The sequence below is a fragment of the Furipterus horrens genome, unplaced genomic scaffold (genome assembly GCF_987537825.1).
Source record: "Furipterus horrens unplaced genomic scaffold, mFurHor1.1.pri manual_scaffold_6, whole genome shotgun sequence".
Lineage (NCBI taxonomy): Eukaryota > Metazoa > Chordata > Mammalia > Chiroptera > Furipteridae > Furipterus > Furipterus horrens.
The window spans coordinates 33,658,862-33,676,472 of record NW_028327176.1 but is presented as its reverse complement, the minus strand read 5'-3'; positions in this window follow the sequence as shown (position 1 = coordinate 33,676,472).

Below are 17,611 nucleotides of genomic sequence, written 5' to 3'. Positions count from 1 at the left end.
CAGGCTTGACAGATATGCTTGAGTATGGCAAGTGAAGGCTATGCTAAGTGAAATGAAGGAAAGTCCACACAAAACCAATGGTGAAGGGAAGGAAACAGGTGTTTAAATCAATTATTTGGAACATAAGGAAGAAAAAAACAGTCAACCAGTGCAGAATGAGGAAGCAAAAATTGAAAAAAAAAAAAAAAAGATGAAAACTTCCCAAATTCTGTGAAGGAGATGGACATACAGGTCTTGGAAGCATGGAGGGTCCCGGGTGATCTGGACCCAGAGGGAACCACACCAGGACGCATCATGACTGAGATGCCAAAGGTGAAAGATAAAGACAGAGTCCTGGGGGCAGCAAGAGAAAGGCAGAGGGTTGCCTACAGGGGGGTGGCTATAGGACTATCAGCTGATTTCTCAGAGCACACTTTGCAGGTAGGAAGGGACTGGCAAGCAGTATTCAATGTGATGAAAGGCAACCTGCAACCAGGACTACTGTATCCAGCAAGGCTATCATTTGGAATGGAAGGGAGGATGAAGTGCTTTCCAGACAAGGTAAAGCTAAAGGTGTTCAACATCACCAAGCCATTATTATATGAAATGTCAAAGGGACTTACTTAAGAAAAAGAAGATCAAAACCATGAACACTAAAATGACAACAAATTCACAACCATCAACAATTGAATATAAAAAATAAAAACAAAATTCAACTAAGCAAACAAGAATAGGAACAGAATCATAGATATGGAGATCATTTGGAGGGTTATCAGCGGGGGGGGGGAGAAATGGGGATATGGTGCAGGGATTAAGAAGTATAATCAGTTGGTACAAAATAGACAGGGGGACGTTAAGAATAATATAGGAAAGGGTGAAGCCAAAGAACTTATATGCACGACCCATGGACATGAACTAAGGGGATGGGATTGGTGGAGGGAAGGGGAGTACTGGGCAGAGGTGAGCAAAGGGGGAAAAATTAGAACTACTGTAACAACATAATCAATAAAATATACTTTAAAAAAAAAACAATTCCAGTCCCATGACATAGTTATAAGAATTATCCTCTGTGCACCTCCTGATTTGATGATATACAACCAGAAAGTACATTGACGTATTTTTTTCCAAATTATTTTGTAAATTTTTCCCCTTGAGGTTAATAAATCAATCAAACAAATGGTGCCCACTATATTCTCAATAAAATACTAGGTAAATAAGGAGGACACAAAACAATATTTGAATTTAGTACTTCAAAAAATAGCAAATTGGGGGAAATATGTTTTAAATACTTTTGTATATTTTAAAATAAGCACTTTCATTTTTAGGGCTTCAGTTAGTTTAAATATTCTAGTGATAACCTTGAAGTAGTATTTGCAATTGGTATGAGAGAATTGCCCAAATTTTAGGCAGAATTTTAATTTGATATGTGTACGAATGTAGAAAGGGGATTAGATTGAAATGAATGGGTTTTTCAGATTTTATGTGGTATAATAAACTCCTTGAAACTATTCTCTACTTACCAGATTGTTTTTGTGGTTTTCCAGAATGTACTTTCAAAACGCTTTCTGTATTTGCCATGTAAATATGTAAATAGTAGAATAAAAACAAGCAAACAAACAATGATTGGTTTCTGCATTTATTTCCCAGTAGACATCTGGGGCTTAGGGAATGAGAAGAAGAAAGAGGTGGAAGTTTTGGATACTTGGTTATTATTCAACCTTGGTAATGCATGAAGTTTTATAAGTTATATTGATTTTAAAAATTGAAAAGTAAACCTGATCATATATTATCATTGATGAAGTGCATGGCTACTACATTTTCTATGCAGTTGACATAGTTACCATAAAATGAAAGACCCAAATTAAATTTCCACAAATTGTTTCCCTCATTTTTTAAAATTCTCTTGCTAAGAATAAGAAGATTTTATTTGGGGGGTAAAACTGGATTATAATCTCCTCTTTAATTGTATAAAAATAGATTAGCGAGAACAGCAAATGTGTAGTTTCAGTAATGATAATAAAATAATAAAAGCACTAAAATGATTAATTAGTAGTTCATTGAAGGAAGGATGTATGGTTATAATCATGGTAGTTTTTTGGTAGTGGAGGGGGCTGTAGAGGGAAGATGGAAATGTGGATCTTGTCCACAGTAATGGCTTTGTATTAGCACATTCATATCTCCAACCAGCAACCAAAGCACCACTCTTTTAACATACCTGGTTGATTTAGTTCATCTAGATTTAGTAATGACTCTTTAAAACTCCATTTCTTTTTTCTATAGTGTGAATATAATGTTTTTTTATGACAAGGTTGGTGATCAGATGGGCAAATGTATAAAAATGCCTTTTGGAAAGTGTTAAAGCCATATGAAATTGCCAATAATTAAACATTTTTTACTTACAAAAAGTCACTTTCATATGGTTCTACATAATATATACATGCTATGAAAACATAATATAGTATATTGCTAATAAAACCAAAGGAAAACTAAAACTAGTTGAAATAGAAAAAACACTGAAAAGGAGAAAATAGTACAAAATGAAGATATAAAATATTAGGGAAAACTTCCTTATATACCTGTATTTATTTTGATGAAGTTCTGAAAAATAACAAAAATGAGAATGATATAATATTGAGCAAACATACAACAATGTGTAACTATATAATTCAACAGACATAGTATTAAGCATATTTAAACTTTTAAAAATATTTTTCTATGCAAAAGGCATTGTATATCATTATAGCACTTTGAAATTATAACAGAATCAAGCAAAAATAAAAATAACCATTTTCTTATGACTTAGAGAAACCCAATAATGCTATATCAATTTAGCCCCTTCTGAGATTTAACTTTTATTTTGTTTTTTATTTTTCCTCTTTCCATTAATAGCTAAATTATATATGTGTGCTGTATGTTTGTGAAAAAATATATTTATAGTTTCATATAGTATATACAAATATATTTATATACTTCTTGTGTGTATATATATATGTTGCTACATGTCAAACTTATGTTTATATAATCTTCTATTTAAAAATATTAGACACAAGTGGTGACTTGATATTTAGATAATTTTTCTAGCAATATAACTATATACTGCATGAAAAAATATAAGTTCATGCATATAAAATAGTCAAATGAATTTATATAAATATTTATTTATTATATAATAGCCAAATTCAATTATATATTTTATATAGAAATAGTATACATATAGTGTATACTATATATATTGCTAAGTGCTATTTTATATATATATACCTATAATGTATATGTATGATCTATATGTCTACTCAAAGTAAAGTGTAAAATATAATTATTTTATGTCTATATCTCTCTCCATATATAAATGTGTACACACATATATACATGCACATACATACACATTTATATATATTTCATATTTTTCTCTATTGACTCATGTGTTTTAAGTTTAATGGAATATTTTTTTAAACATTACTTAATAGCTGCTTTTTAATTTCTTTTTTTATAAAATAACTATTTTTGTGTTTTGCCAATTTTTTCATTGTTCTTTACATCCTTGTATTGGTTTTTAAGGGTACAATAATTATGAACTCTATTCCTCTTTTGTCTGTGTACATTATAAAGTTTGCTCCCATTTATTATTTGCCTGTTCATTTTTTTATGAAGTTTTATAATCTAGACATTTTTAAAATTTTTAAACAAAATACTTCTATGTTTCTCTTAGTGATTCCTTCCATTGCTTTTAAACTAAGAAGGCCTTCCATACTATAAATCAGAAATATTTCCAAGTGTAATTTATCAATAACATTTCCCTCAAATATTTTTGTAAGTTTTTAAAAACAGCTGCTGTCAGAAAAAGTAACTTCTCAGAGGTTCATATTAACTTGAGTTGATTTTTTTCTTGAACTATTTAGTATTTAATAAGTATATCCACTATGATTGCTGTGAACCTGAATTCTGTTAACCATATTGGACAGTGACAAAGAACACATTTTCTTCAGATTAAACTCAGGATTTTCTATGCCTTTGCATGATGAACTTCTATCAATTTTGGATTTATATCTAATACTCTGGCTCCTTTACCTCTTGACCTTATAAGGGAAACAGTTTGGTCTTATTTGCATGTATATGTTTAACCACATAGATATTATTTCCATATATTTAAATATTCAATTTACCATTATGTTGGAAAGCATATGCTGCTATATGTGAGTCATTGTGTTACATCTATATAATCTTCTATTTAAAGGTCACAGAAGTGACTTGGTATTTAGATGGTTGCATATAGTAATATAACTTAAATATATATTACGTGAAACTAAATGTTTAGATAAAGTAAAAATGTATGACTAAGTTCTTTGAAATTAAAGTTTCATTTTAAACTGGATTCTCAAGGTGCACATGTGGAGGTATAATTCAACATTTGGATAAATAGAATCATTCGTCATCTGTTTAGATGATCACAAGTTGTCATACTTCTATGTATGTTAAAATTTCTTAATGATTTCTGAATTTTTCATTTTCTACAAAAATCTCACATAATATGAAATCACATTTCTATTTTAGGTTGACACCACTAATAGACTATTAAAGGAAAAGTAAAGTATGCTGTTTTTGAAATTAATGAAATGCTGTTTATCCTATTAGAAAACAGCTTATTCCTTGGACATAGTTATCTTCCATATTTGATTTTCTGTAGATGTCCTTTAGATTATTATTTTTATTTCAGATCACATAAAGTTTATACAAATACTTTCAAGGTATTACAATTTCTTTCAATGTGTGAACTCAGATAATAAATTTTAATATTGTGTTTTTCCGTTGCAAAAGACTATCAGTACTCTTGACAGCTGTGTAACAGAATATTCAGAAGTAACTAGAAAACTGGTTGCAACTCTATATGTTTTGGAGTAACAACTACAGGTCTTTAGCACTATTTTCATAATATAAATGTGGCATAAACATTTTCAGTGGTAAAGGGAAGTCTGCATTTTGATTTTTTGTTTTGGACTTCATTTATTGTGTATTCAGGAAACATCCATGTGTTCTTGTGGTTTTAGACACACATATGTTCCTGTATTGGTTGCAAGCAATAATGGTAAGATTTAGGAAGGACAGAAGTACTGAATTTAACTGTATGAGAAACTGAGAGATGATAAGTTAGTGAGATCTAATTTCCAAAAGTTCTTAGAAATTGCAAATTTGTCACAGTGATTTTTCAAGGAGATCATCAGTGTTACTTTAGCAGGTCTTTGAGATAAATAATATATGTTGTGTTTAAGGAATTGAAGCAAAAATTCCATACTTTATTTGTCTGCAGGACACTTACAACTTTTTCTGTCTTTTGAGTTATAATTTTGAATATTTTAACCTTTTAAATGAGATCATTAGTTAGGGGAAATTACCCACCCCCATATTTTTATAAATTTTCTGACCCACTTACCAAAGTGTGCATTTCTTTATGAATGCTCTCAAAGCAAGATGCAGACACTTTTATTAAAATGTTAATCTATTATGCTGATTAATTTCTGCATTGTGTCAAGTAAAATAACTTTTTGGAGGAAACCGAATATACAGGGGATGGCAAAAGTAGTTTACAGTTGTGAGTATGCAAAACACAGAGTTTGTTCTTGTATTTTTATTTATTAATTATTGTATTATTTTCCATATAAACAACTATAAACCTATTCTTGCCCCACCCTCTATGTATGGAACTCAGCCAGTGATTTCTACTAATCTTGCTACTTACTGTGCTTGTTTTATGTTTTAAGATGAATTTCTGGGTGCAAATTGTGTATTGCAGAGATTAACGTTTTTGAAGTATCAGGTGTTGACTCTTCAAAAAGACACTACAACTCAGTAATCAACATCCTTTGGTTCACTCTCAAGTTTCAAAACACTGAAAAATATTATTACTTAATTCAGAAACTTTCTTCCCATGTGTGTATGTGTGTGTGTGTGTGTACACATGTTTAAATTCTGTGTTTCAGACAGTTTGAAGCAACCCTTTCAGTTCTTTTTGAAAGACTAAATAACTCAGTTCTAGGTAGCTTCCACTGGCCTCAAAACAGCATCTTTACCATAAAAGGACATTCTTAGAATTAAGAATTCTAATTCTTAGAATTAGCTGGACCTCAGATTTTTGGTACCCTGAGATCAACAAGAAGGTCGTTTTAGAATGTTTTGGAGCTCAATTCATCAATAACAGATGGTGGGAGGAAACAATGAAATTATCTGAAGTATACAAATGTATTCTATCAATGGATGCATGTTACGTTTATTTGAATGTGCACATATTGAAAGGGAATATACCAGTACTTTCAGTGAAGAAGTTCAGTTGGAAGAGCGGAAGGCAATTAAAATGAATAAACTCAGCAATGTATTTCTGTACAGGCAATTGACAGGTATACCTCTGTTTTCACCAATGTAAGAACAAAATGTAGTGGATTATTTCTCCTTCAGAGAGCCATTTGGATTCAACTCATGAAGGGCAGTGACTGCAAACCATTGCCATCTGACAGTTGTTTGGCAATTATTGTGCAGCATGTTTGTGACATTGATCTGTCTCTCTGAGATGTGTATGTCACAATAAACAGTCATCCTTTACTTTGACCCAGGAATGTTTAAGCTGATTATCCACAGAAGTAGTTTAGTTCTTCTTTTTATGTCTCATGGAGATTGAAGGTATAGAGCAAAACCAAGCTTTACCTTGAGCATTTTAATAGACTCAACAGCATTAAACCGTGTGTCTGTATAAACAGGAAAAGGCATTTAAACGAAGACAGAGAATTTAATATGTTAGCATTTAGTTTCTAGAATAAAATATGAATTGTGTTGGGTTATTTTCATTGTCATTTTTCCCTCTATTCATATGACGCAGAATAGTTAATGAATATTATTAATTCCTATGTAAGAGAGTTTGGGAGTATAATGATCCAAAAGTATTTGGGCATACAGCTTTGAGGGAGCTTAAGGTAGAGATCACCAAGTATCTTGATTTGTTCTGTGGAGAAGTTGTTGCGGTCATTCTATGAAGACATCAGCAAGCTAGACTTATTTTATTCCAATAACTTTGTAATATCTCTGATTACTCAAGAATTTAAAATAAATTTTTATTCTCTTTCACAAGAGGACCTGTTCAACTGCTCCTTAATCTGTACAATGCATATGATGTTTTACTGAACCTATTTAAGAAACTTGAACAGGTGAGAAGTACTATGTATTTTCTCCAAACATTCTTTTAGAAATGGCCTTTTCCAAAATGTTATAAGGGAATTACATGAGTGAAGATTACCTGGGGTGGTTGACAAGATTGTGATGGTTTGTTTTCTCATTCAGAAGGTCCTTAAAGTCTGTTACAGTTTTTGGCTACTCAATCAGTGTGTTAAAGGTCAGTAGTTTGTGTTATCCACTAAGCCAAATATTTTGGTATGTAATAGCCATACATTTTAGTTATTTCAGTAAAGCTGAATACATTTATATGAAAGTTTTTATTTAGTGATACTAAAATGGAGTTTAAATGTTAGTATACTTCACCCAAATAAAATTTTTATAAAGACTAGTTGAGTATCTCCCTCAATGCATTAAGAGTCAGGATTGCTGTATTTAGAATGTGTATGCCCTCATTTTTTGTTTTTGTTTTTGTTTTTAAGGTTGTTTTATATCCTTGCATATAAATATCTTTATTTATGTGCATACCTTACTTGGTACTTATGGACATTTAAGTTTCTATCCCTGATATGATGCCTGCTTGCAATCCAATAGTATTCAGCTTTTGCTAATATGATGTCAAGAATCAATATAGTAATGCAATGCAGGAAAAGCAGTGTTAGGTCAGATTTATATGGTAAAGCAGGATCATGGAAAGAAGTTCAGCACTATGGAGAGCTCCCTTTGCACACTCCTGCTCTGGCTTATTTAAAGAGTATTAAGTTATCTCCCTGCTGGGGGAACTCTCTGTTATAAGGACCTATGCCACTACCATCCCTTCATGCACTTTCAGTATTTATACCAGTTGGTATATTTATACTTTTTGGGACTCAGCATAAATCTCTTCAAGTTTATTAATGGGGTAGGAACCCTACTGTTTTTGACATTAAATAGTCTATCCAGGTGACATACCTCAGCTATACCAAGGCCAGAATCTGTCAGTGACTTATCCCTGATTATATGGCTCAGTGCTATAGTGAGGATTTCTCAAAAGCAGAGGTAAGTAAATTTTCTTATAACTTTATATTTTCTTCCTTACATATAAAAAAGAGTAGTAATAGTGCAAGAAAAAAGTAATAAAATATTTCAGACTGAGTCACAGACTTCAAGAGGTCCATTGGCTTTTCTAGAATATTCAAAGATACGGAATTTTATATAAATTTCTAGGCCTTTTGGAATGTATCGTCAGCAGCCGTCCGTCTCGAGAGACGATGGTGTAGCTTCTTTAGAGTCTATCTGCACCGCCGAGAATGGCTGTGTAGTCCGACTCGGGAGTGACATGGTATCTGTCTCCTCCCGTGTTAAATCGACATCTTGCGATGACGCTAGAGTGTCCTCTCCAGTGAAGCTGAAGCTACAGAGCCTGGGCAGGGTGATATGGAGGGTCTGCTGTTGCCCATGCAGCAGACCCCACCTCTCTTCGCAGCTGAAGGGTCCAAGGGAAAGACGGAGTCAATACAGCTTGGCTTCAGGTGCGCCGCAGGAGTTGCCGGTGTTGACTACAACGTCAAACCGCCTTAGGGACTCCGGCTCCGGATTTTCTGTCGGGGTTTACTCCCTTAGCCTTTCCCCTGAAGAGGTATGCCGCAAGGCAGCGGAGGTTTTTTGGAGTCAGAGTTTTCCTTTTCTGATGTGCCCTGACTGGAAGATCGAACCAGCGACACTTAGCTCGCAGGCCGACGCTCAATCCACTGAGCCATACCAGCCAGGGACTGGAATGTATACTACCTCTATATTTCCACCTATAAAGCAAAATAAATCAAATTACATTTTAAATTTCAACCATATTTGCTCACACTGCAATAAATATCATATCAGATAAATTAGACATGCAACATAAAGTACCTGACTTCAAGGAGCTAACAACCAGTATAATACTTATCAACAATTAGTTAAAAATACAAGACATGCTATAATCATGTTTGAAGTCATATACTTCTGAGAATAGGTAGAATAGAAAGCATATATCATTTTAGGCTTGAATATTCAGACATGGCTTAATGAGAGACATAGGAAGGATGGAAGACAACCCATCTAACTCTTACTTAAAGGGGAAATAACAACCCATCATGAGTACACACATTGATACACCTTTTTTGTTTTGTTTTTTAGTTACTGAGCTTGTTAATCGTGGAAACATTCCTAAGGAGAATTGCTGAGCAAAGCATTTGGCACATCATACATCTATCATTTTTAGGGTTGTTTGCATTCCTTCCAGTCATATGCTCCTTCAGCGGGGAGGGGAAGTTGTTCTTATGTAAAGGTAAAACATCTGAATGGACTGTGAGTAAAATAACAATAGCAAAGCAATATACAAATCATGTATCATAGAAATGTACACTTTAAACCTATATAATTTTATTAACCAATGTCACCCAATAAATTTAATTAAAAATAAAGGAAAAATAACAATAACAAAAATGTTATTCTAAATATGTCTTTTGCCATTTTATACTAAATAATAGGGTTGAAGAATATGTTATAATAATGATGTTTCCTACCAAAATGATTAAATACAAGCTTATTTGTCTTAAGTTGTGAGGCATTGGTTTACAAAGAGTAAAAGCCATCATTAGTTGACAAAACATATTCTTAACTGTAATTTTTCTCACTCACACTGATACACAGTGATTTTTTTTTTCTGCTAGTAATAAGGTTGACCAACATAACTTTAGGCATTATTTGAAGCCCTGCCTACAGTAAATTTGAAGAAAGCATTACTGGTGTTATATTTAAAAGTTATACTTTTATAGTAGTTTTAGGATATTTATAGCTAGCAGTGTAGATTTTAAAGTACAATGCAATGAATTGTGTCCTTCACTAAAACACATTTGTATATTGTTCATCATTGGAGATATTCTGATAGTCAATTTTATGTACTAAAATGGTGAATATGGCTGAGAAATAATTCAGCTTGAAGGATAAAAAAGTGTTGGTAACTATGGCCTCTCGATGAGAAGAATATATTTCCATGTGACTCTTAGAAGTCTGGGAACTAAGGAAGAGAGTAGAATAACCCCATAAAAGTAGCCACTACAGTATATCATGCCAGGTATCAGGATGGCACAAAAGCCAGAATGTTATGGAATCTGAAGAATTAATATTTGTCTCTGTAATTTTTATCAAACACAGTTTCAAGGTTATTTTGATTGTTGTCTGTTTCTCATCCCCCACTCGAAAAGCATTAATTCATAATGAAATTATAAGTAATTAATGAAAAATATCTTAATGTTAAAATTAAGCATCTTAAAATACTTGACACATCTTCCATTTTATTTCTTCAGAGAAGTGATCTTATATGTCAAAAGTCCTCATGTGCCATGATTTCAGAGGTGTAAAATAAGATCCTGCCAAGTAATTCTTTCATACTTCTGCATGATATTTTATATTTGATGGAATTTTTTTAGTGGAAGATATATATTTGTCAATTTTTTGATTAATGAAAGATACATTTGAATAATAATGGCCAGCTAATCCATATATTACCTACTATGTGCCAGGCATTAGTCTAAGCACTTCACATATATAATCCCATTTATTCCCACACTAAGACTTTGAGACTCCATTACAAATGATACAATTGAGGCACAAACTGACTTAGCAGTTTGCCAGTGACACACACACAAGCTAAAGAGAGGCAGAACAGAAATTCAAATCCCAAGATTTGCTCCAAAGCCTGCCCTCTTTATTATATTTCACTGCTTTGTCTTACATATACACACTGGCCCCAAAAGAAAGAAGGAAACTTTAATTCACAGATTCAGTCACAGGGTAACAATTCCTGATACAAATGTTTGTACTAGGGAGGGGCACCCATTGGAGAGAGAGAAGCAGTTTTAGTAAGTAAATGGGGAAAGAGCATACGGGTTCCCCAAGATGTCTGAGGATCAAAGCACAAGGTTTTTGATTTAGTGTTCAGGATGGAGAGGAGGGAATTAGGAAGAGAAGTAGCAACAAAAAAGGACAAACTTGAGCATTCCTCTCTTTGCCTGAAGACAGTCTTGTACTTCTACTTCCTCTCATTTTTGTTCAAAGGAAACAGTATTCACTGTATTCACATTGTCAAAGGGGATGTGCTGGCTTTATGACAAAGTTCAAAAGCGTCAGTGTAAAAATCGGGATTCATATTTGAAAAAGATACAGGCTATGGATTCTGAGAGACTACATGTCAAATCTTGCCCCTGACATGTATTTCCTGTATACCCTGGGGATAACATTTCCACATGTAAAATTGGAATAATAATAGTTATTTCATTGGTTTATTAAGAAGGTTAAACAAGGTAGTATTTGAGAAGCATCAGATAATACCTTTTTACACATGAAAAACTGAATAAATAGCAGTTCTTATTATAAGCTCATGTTGCTTATTCATGTCCTTAGATCCCATGGTTCACCTAATGCAAGTGTGAATAATATAATCTAAAGGATGCTAACAGTTGGTCCAGTTAAAAAAAAAAAAAAGGAATGTGTACCTTAATCTTTTATAACTGGAATCATATTTATAAGAATTATTTCATCTACAGAACTGATTTGTTGTTTGAAAAGGGAAAAAAGTAGTAAAAGAATCACAGTGCTATTTACTTATTTCCCCCATTTCCCACTGTGGATATTGAAAGTGCTTAGTTAATGGATTATATTCTAAATGTCAACCCAGAGAGAATTTTAAGGAAAGCCTTTGAGGTTTGTCTGAGTGGTATGAATATGTTCATGTGTTAAAGGCCCAGTTCAGATGCCCAAGGAATAACAAAAATATCAAAGCTATGGATTATCGTCAAGAGAATAAGAAGTATTTTTAAAGTACACGTTGTTTTTGAAAGCAATGTCTTAAATGTGAAATAGAAAACACTTAGCTCTGCCAGCATTCTACTTCTGATCTTCTGTGTAAGTATCCCTTCTGACTTTATATATCTGATGGTGCAAGGAGTAGCATTCACAATGCTAACCCCAAACCACATGCTCTACTAAGCTTACCATTCCCATTTGCAAGGATGTTATTTTGAAAATCTTCCAAAAATTCACTTTATCTGCCAAGGGAGAGAACTCAAGAGAATTCTAAGCACTGAAACTGTCTTAGAAAATACAAGTAACTCTACAGATTATACGCACATTGAAAATGAAAAGGAATGAAAATTACCATTCTCTACTTGTTACATGATTAATAAATATAAGAATTTAGAGGAAAGATAGGCATCTATGATCTTCTCCCTACAATGGTGAAGGATTTATTACTCAATTGATTATTTATGGGGTTTGCATGAGTATCTCCTGTAGTTCCTCCATGATTTCAGAACAGAACGATAAATGAATATGTCAATGAAATTTTCTGATAAAGACTTGTCAAATCATCATTGAGAATCTCTTCATTAAGTGTATTTTTTCCTGTACTTGAAACATTTATTAGTAGTTCTTTAATTAAAATTGTATGTAAATGTAATCAAATCAGAGGAAATGAGTCCCTTGCAGATTTTACAAGAAGAGTTAGGAGAAAAGTAGGCCCTTTATAATTATTGTTATTAGAATTTTACCCCTTAAATATACTAGAAAGTGGTATATTTGTTTTTTTAGGGCTACTGTATCAAAGTAACAAAAACTGGAGGCAGGCTTAAAACAACAAAATTGTTTATCATCTCACAGTTCAGGACACTGGAAATTCAAAATCAATGTGTTTGCAGGGCCATGCTTCTTTTGAAATCTATAGAGGAGTCTGTCCTTGCCTCTTTGAGCACCTGGTGGTTTGCTGGCAGTTTTGGTGTCCCTTGGCTTGTAAATGTATCACTGCAGTCCTCAGTCTTCACATTGTCTTTCCTCTGTGCATGTCTGTCTTTGTTTCCAAATATCTTCTTTTTATCAGGGCAGCAATCAATTGCATTAAGACCCACATTAATGACCTGATTTCAACTTGGATGCCTGTGAAAAGGCCTTATTTCCAAATAAAGTTACATTCTGGGGTACTGAGGGTTATGGTTTCAATATTTTTGGGTCATACACAATTCATCCAGTAACACCTGGTATTGGAGAAGACCTTGTAATTTTGTATTATATATTATTTTCTTTTATTGTTTTTTTTTTCTCTGAACCATAAACAGTCTTATGGTATGCCTGCATACATTAAAAAATGTGAAAATACCTTTGAAGCAATATAAGCAATGAGTTAAAGTAAGAGTTAAAATTACAACATAAAAACTGCATTCCTGCTCAGAGGTCAAAGAGCATAGAGACATAAAAGATTACATTTTGGCTTTTGCTCAATTAAGATTCCTGAACACTTATTTTGTGAAACCATGTCTATCATTCATTTCCATAAATTACATACACAACATCCTTTAACATTCAGTAAATTTAAATAAATTTAAAGAAATCCTCACCCAAGGATATATTTACAGAAAGAGAGGAAGTGGAAGAGAGAGAGAGAGAGAAACATTCATGTGAGAAACATTGATCAGTTGTCTGCCATACACACTCTGACCGGGTACCTAACCTGCAACCTAAGTGTGTGTGCCTAGACCGGGAAAGGAACCAGGGACTTTGTGCTTTATGGGCCAACACCCAAACAACTGAGCCACACCGGTTAGGGCTTAAATGAATTTTTAACATTCTCATGCATATGAGTGTTTGTGTTTCTAAGGATATCCTGAAGTGTCAGACGATTAGAGCCGGGAATTGATTTCAACAAATATTTCCTAAACAAATGCTATATTCTGAACACATCCTCCCAGCTCACCTCAGATTTCTAGTGGCATTGATGGGTAGTTCTCACACACCCTCCATCTCTCTGACTTCGGGGCTCATCCCCACTCCCAAATGTGCAGGAGTTTCCTCAGTTCAATGTGCCTGTCAGTTTCACCATCATTTTAGGAATAAAATTGCTGCCTTTTCTTCCAAAACCACTTTACAGAGGAATTTAAACATAGGATAAGATTTTGATGAAAATTAATATGCATTCTTGCAACAAAATACAAAAACGACTTATTTACCAAATAAACAGAGGAAATTCATCTGTATCAACCTTTTTAAGTTCCACAAAGACAAGGCTATGAAGATAAATATAGATAGATGATAGATAGATAGATGGATAGATAGATAGATAGATAAAATTCTATAAAATTGTTTAGAAACATTATACCAATAAATAAGTAAAGTAACTAAATTTTCATCAATTGCTGCCAACAGTGATCTAGAAAATGATTCTCAAGCTGTTTTATCATTGTCTTTTAATTATCTGCTATTACAGGTTAAAATTTGAATTTACTATTTAAACATTCTAAAAATGGCTTCGTAAACTATTATTCAAAAGAGAGCCGGCAGACTGTAACTTAACATGAAATTAACTTGGTGTAGTCTCTGATATGGCCTAAACAATTTGCATGGAAGTATCAATCGGTACATGACTCTCAAAGACTTCACTTTGTGAGGAAAATATTCTGACTCAGGCTTGCCTCCTAAAGTGTTCCAGTTGTTTTTTGTTTGTTTGTTTGTTTTTGTTTTTGTTTTGCAAATATAGAACATGCAGTGTTTACTTGATACATCAAAGTTTCAGCAGCCCATGGAAAGTGATGGGTGGTTCTGAATATAAGCCCTGGATCAGAGATATGGAGAGAAGTTATCACTCCTTTTTCATGTGGTACTGAAACCCAATCGCTTGTCTGAAAAATTTGCAAATCCTGTAAGACTTGAAAAACAGAGTAAGAAGCAGTCCCTGTTGAAGAAAAGTAGAAGTATGTTACTTTTATACAAAGTGGTTTTCAAACAACATGAATTTTGACTTATTGAGGAAAATATTGGTTTGGGATTTTAATGGTCTAAATTTTCCAAGTCATAACAACAAAATTTATAAATATTTTTATTGCTATTGGAGTCTTCTAAGAGGTTTAACAATAGCTTGATTTTTTTTAACTAGTTTATTTTTTATTTCTTGTGTCTTAACTGCTTATTGGGTGATTATTTCCTAATAAACTAGGGTTTTCTTTGTTACTCCTAGTAAAGATTTTGTGGAATAATTATATATATATATATACTTAGTTTAAATTTTCTAATGGCCTTTCTCTCATTTAAATAGTTGAGTTCTCAAAGAGGCAGAGGAACTTGATTACTTAACTATTTATGTACAAGAAAAAAGTTCTTTTAGATTACACTGGGAATTTCCGGATATTATATTAGAATGATCACTTTCTCTGGCAAAAGCTTGTAGCCAAGGTATATTTAAACTAATGAAAGCTAGCATATATGTAGTACCTGTGGTATACCAGGGCTATGCTGTAAACTTCACTGGATAATTCTTTGTTGATGAAATGTTCTGTGCTTTTAAAATGTTTAACGGCTTTGTGGCCTCTTCTTAATAGAGGCCAGTAGAAACTTATTTCTCCTTTTTCTCAACCAAGTATGTTGTCAGACATTTGCAAATGTCTTCTCAGGAATAAAATCTCCCCCTGGTTGAGAACCAGTGTCTTACCAAACCTAGACATTTTTTTTTAAGTGCCATTACTTCATTTCTAACATGCCTATGATATAGAAATTGTTACCAAGCAAATTAGGGCCCATTCACATAGCACCTTGATGTATGATGTAACAATTAGTGTTGAGAAAAACAGGTCTTGTTCTCCCATGACACCCAGCACTTCCTTTCTCCCCCAAAAGCCGTAAAAAACCAAGCCCAATAGTTCGCCATCCCTTATCTGACAGCTCTCTTCTTCAGGATCTGAGGTATGTTGTCTTTAGTCTCTGTGCAATAGTCCAGGAAAGCATGTGCCATGTTACATTGGATCATGGTGAAGTCCAGGAAAGGCACACATCTTAAGATAGTCCTCTCCACATGACTCAAGTTCCAAGAGTCCAGATGGAGTCTGGGTCTGCGAGGCAGAGTCCTTGGTGGCTTTGGAGTGAGCTAGAGCGGGCACAATCAAAGCATGACTGCTTTCTTACTGCACCAGGCCACATGCCCGAATCCTGGCTACAAACTGCATAGCTACTTCTCACATGGCTGCTACAACATGCTCTTCCATCATGCTTCCCTCTCTCAAGGCTTTCCACCCTTTTTTAAATCCTGGGACAGTAGCACAGCTATTATCTAACTACCATATTTTCATAGATATGCAAAATACCTTAAAAGCTGTATTATATCCTTCCCCCAACCCCCAAACCTTGGGCTGTGGGAAATACCTGTACCCTGTTTCAAAATGGTTAGGAAAAAACATGCAGCCTAAGTTTCCACATAAAAATAAATTTTTCACACAATCAGAAATTTAAAAAAAAAGACTCATAAACACATGGATTTATGACATGATTATAAGAGAAATTAAAGTGAAAATTCTGATAATGTGAAAGAACCATGATATTGAGCCTTAAATCTGATCAGCAACTTTAAATATTAAAGTGCCTTGATGCCTTGACATCCCTTAATACTCAGAGAGTTCCTCTGTTACTTCATGTATGTGGAACCACTGGGGAACAGCCAAAGTTTTTAACACTACTGAGAGAGTGATATTTTTCGATAGTCCTCAGATATTAATCTTCTATTATTCATCTAGAGGAAGGAAGGAGGGAGGGAAGGAGAGAGAAGGAGAGAGAGAGAGAGAGAGAGAGAGAGAGAGAGAGAGAGAGAGAGAGAGAGAGAGAGAGAACACTAAGGAAACCAATCATCCTTTCAAGACCTCTCTGCTGCTGGTGTTCCACTTTTTATGACAATTATATCATCTAAGTGGCCCCAAAGGTCTTCCCTCCAACATTGCTTGTGTTTAGAACTTAGTGACACAGAAAACATGACAGAATAGTTAAAAGACTTCTCATTTATGAGTTGGAGCAAACCAGGCTATTAAGTAAGCATATATCCCTGGCTGGGTAGCTAAGTTGGTTGGAGAGTCATTCCATAAACCAAAAGCTTTCAGGTTCAGTCCTCAGTAAGGGCACATATCTAGGTTGCAGGTTTGATCCCTTGTCAGGACACATACAAGAGGCAACCAATCGATGTTTCTCTCTCTTTCTCTCTTCCCCCCTTCCTCTCTCTCTTTAATCAATAAACATATCCTTGGGTGAGAATTTTTTTTTAAAGCATAAAAATTAACTTTAGGCCCTGGCTGGTGTGGCTCAGTGGATTGAGCATCAGCCTGTGAACCAAAGGGTTGTCTGTTTGATTCCCAGTCAGAGCACATGCCTGGGCTGTGGACCAGGTCCCCAGCTGGGAGCACATGAGAAACAACTACACATTAATGTTTCTCTCTCTTTCTTTTTCCTTCCCTTCTTCTCATTATAAAAAACTAAAAGAAAAAAAAACTAGGAGGTTTTCTTTCCTCTATTCATAGTGGCAATTTAAAGGGTGTTTAAGCATGCTTAAAACAGTTTCTGAAATCCTTTTAGAGATAGACATACAGATAGCCTCACAACAGACCAATCTCATTTTGCATTTCTTCCAACAGTCCCCCATTAATAGGATAATAGCAGCAGC